Source organism: Equus przewalskii, chromosome 6 (genome assembly GCF_037783145.1).
Source record: "Equus przewalskii isolate Varuska chromosome 6, EquPr2, whole genome shotgun sequence".
Lineage (NCBI taxonomy): Eukaryota > Metazoa > Chordata > Mammalia > Perissodactyla > Equidae > Equus > Equus przewalskii.
Window position 1 is genome coordinate 32,110,145 of NC_091836.1, and position 2,939 is coordinate 32,113,083.

Genomic DNA, 2,939 nt, shown 5'->3' on the forward strand with positions numbered 1-2,939 from the left:
CCACTGAAGAGCATCTCTGTGGCCTTGCCCATTTGTGAGTTTGTGGCTGGTGTGTCTGCTACCTTAAACTATGAGAATGAGGAGAAAGTGCCTTTGGAGGCCTTCTTTGTGTTCTCCATGGATGAAGACTCAGCTGTCTACAGCTTTGAGGCCATGGTAGATGGGAAGAAAATTATGGCAGAATTACAAGACATGATGAAGGTTCTAGGGACGAGTACATTGTCTCCTTCCTTCTTATTTCCTTCATGCATACTCTTTAGGACCTCTGAAATGCAGCTTCACAAAACTGCTGATGTTGAATGTTCTTTCTCCACTGCTCTCAAACCACTATTTTCCCAAAATCCTTTGAAGGGAAAAATCAATCAGAGGCACTCAAAGTAGAGCTGTGAATTTGGTGAGACCAATCACAGTCTCTCTCCACCAGTCTTTGTTTTCGGTACCATTTGTTTCTTCATCAACCGTGTCATCTTTGAGACCACCTTTCTTTCCCTGTTCTCCTTAGGCCCACACCAACTATGAGAATGCCATCAGCCAGGGCCACTAGGCTTTCCTATTGGAGGTGGACAAGTGTGCCAGGGATGTCTTCAGTTGCAATGTGGGGAACCTCCACCCTGGATCCAAGGTGGCACTCACCCTGAAGTATGTGCAGGAACTGCCCCTGGAAGCACATGGGACCCTGTGCTAATTGCTCCCAGCTATCCTGAATCCTCGATACTGTCTCTCTGGTGAGTATCCTCTCCCTTTGAATACTAGTGGTCGGTAACATAATTGCGAAAATCTCCTCAAGTTTGTAGAGTTCTAAGAAGTATTGGAAGGGGAAACAGAACTAAGGGAACTTTTTGTAGGATGGTCCGAGAACAGTTACCTTAATAGGAAGACTCCTGTAGTCCCTTTCGAGGACCTGCCTTACACACTCAGTGTGGTTGCCACCATCAGTTCCCAGCATGGCATTGAGAGAATCCAATCCAACTTCCCCTTGAGTCCCATTGAATACTGTGGAAATGATAAGATTTCTGCTCAGGTAATTAATAAGAGAGCACTATTGTTGCCGGCACCCTTATTCTCTTCCTGACTTTGTCCCTCACTCCATCTTTCCTAAATGTTCCCTACTTTTCCCTATCAGTCCAGAGGGAATCGTGGTGTGCTCCTTCTTTATCCCTGTTTAATCTCCAGTGCCTTCTCTCCATTCCTGCCCCTGCTCCTGACCATGATCACTCATGGAAGAAGCCTGTAGCCCTCAGCTCTGACCTCAGCCCCAGGCAGCAAGCAGTGATAATTCTAACATGGCTCCTTTGCCTGTTCCCTGCTCAGGTTTCCTTGGCTGATGGACACAAATTTGATGAATATGTGGAGCTCCTGATTTACTAGAGTGAAGTGCATACTACAGTGTAGCTGTGGAGATGGGGAAACCTGAAAAAAAGGCAGGTACTTTCTTTCTCCCTTTATAGTTACCTCCTAAGGGGCAACTCCTGTCTTGGAATTACCCTCAGATTACCCTCACTTTTCTTTTTTTCTATCCAGTAGTGGGCAAGATATTGAAATAACTTCACTATGGCATGCAAAAATGGTTAGGTTCAATGAATATCATGTTGTTCGTCTTCAAGGCAAATTTAAGTGCATCAGTAGATAATTGGGCACAGGACTTGAACAAATAATTTAGAAGAGAAGAAATAGTTTACCAACAAATGTGACTATGATCAGTCTCCACAAGTGCAAATCAAAATAAAATAAAATAAAAATAATGATGTGACATTTTTATTTTTCAAATTATCAAAGATTACCAAATTTGATAAGGCCACGTTTTAAAAGGTCTGGTGAATTTGGCACTCTCATAGATTGATTGAAGAAAAATAGCTTGGTATCAAACTTTTGAGAAGAAAGTTGCTCATAGGTGTCAGTCAAAATAAATGTTCATTTCGGTAACTCCAATTTGAGAATCTTACCTAAGGAAATAAATCTAAATATAAGCAAAAATATGCACTGAAATGTCCTCTTTCATAGTGTCAGAGATTGGTAAATAATCATAATGTCTTGCAGTAGCTAAATTCATGGTGCTAGGTATACTTGATGAGTTTTTATGCAGCTAGTAAAATAATGTACATTGACAGATTGAAATAATATGGAAAAAAGGCTTCTAATGAATATTAAGTAGTAAAAGTTAAAAGCAAAGTAGGTTATACAGACAGATTACCACAAAAACAAACAAACAAACAAAATAACAACTTATGCCCTGGGAACATTTAAAAACACAGGAAGTATGCAAGAAGTAATTGTGATTAGATTAAGTTTACTTTCTTCTTTTTTTATCTAATAAATAATTTTTATTGTTTTATTCTCATACCTACATGTAATCTCCTCTCGAGTTCTTTTTTTCATTATGGTAAAATTTATGTTATATAAAATTTTATATAAATTTTACCAGAATAACTGTTTTTAATAAACAGTGCTGTTGCCTTTTGTTGTGTAACCATCACCACCATCCATCTCCAGAGTCTTTTCATCCTGTCCTAGTTTCTTAATTTCTAAGATTGAGTTTAGTTTCTTAATGAGTTTAGTTTATTTGTTTCTTTAATTTCTCCTATTTTCTAAGTTTTCCTTAATATATGTGTACTATTCCTTGTAATTATAACTGGTATAATCCAGGGTAGTCTGTTGCTCTCTTGGGGTCTTCCTGGGCTGCCATGCCCCTGGATTTCAGGGACCATAAAGCATAACTGGAGAGATACTCTCACTTCTGAAACATTTTTCACGTCGGTGGAATGGAAGCATCCTTGGGGAGGGACAGTCATAGTCAAAATACTATGGCTTGGGTTAGGCTCTTACTTCTGTTATAATGACAACTGCTAAGAAGACGGTTCCCTGTAATTGGTTTTCAACAGGCCATCTTTCTCTCTCATTGTTAATGTTTGGCCAAGGTAGCTTCATACTCGAACTTTCAA

General features: G+C 39.4%; 1 long non-coding RNA gene across 1 annotated transcript; it reads left to right on the top strand.

Annotated features, from left to right (window-relative positions):
* LOC103550139 (uncharacterized) lies at nucleotides 1-1,416 on the top strand. The gene is made up of 4 exons (XR_011540900.1): nucleotides 1-201; nucleotides 503-725; nucleotides 846-1,021; nucleotides 1,312-1,416. It is a non-coding gene; the product is annotated as an uncharacterized lncRNA (long non-coding RNA).
* The last annotated feature ends 1,523 nt before the right edge of the window (nucleotides 1,417-2,939 follow it).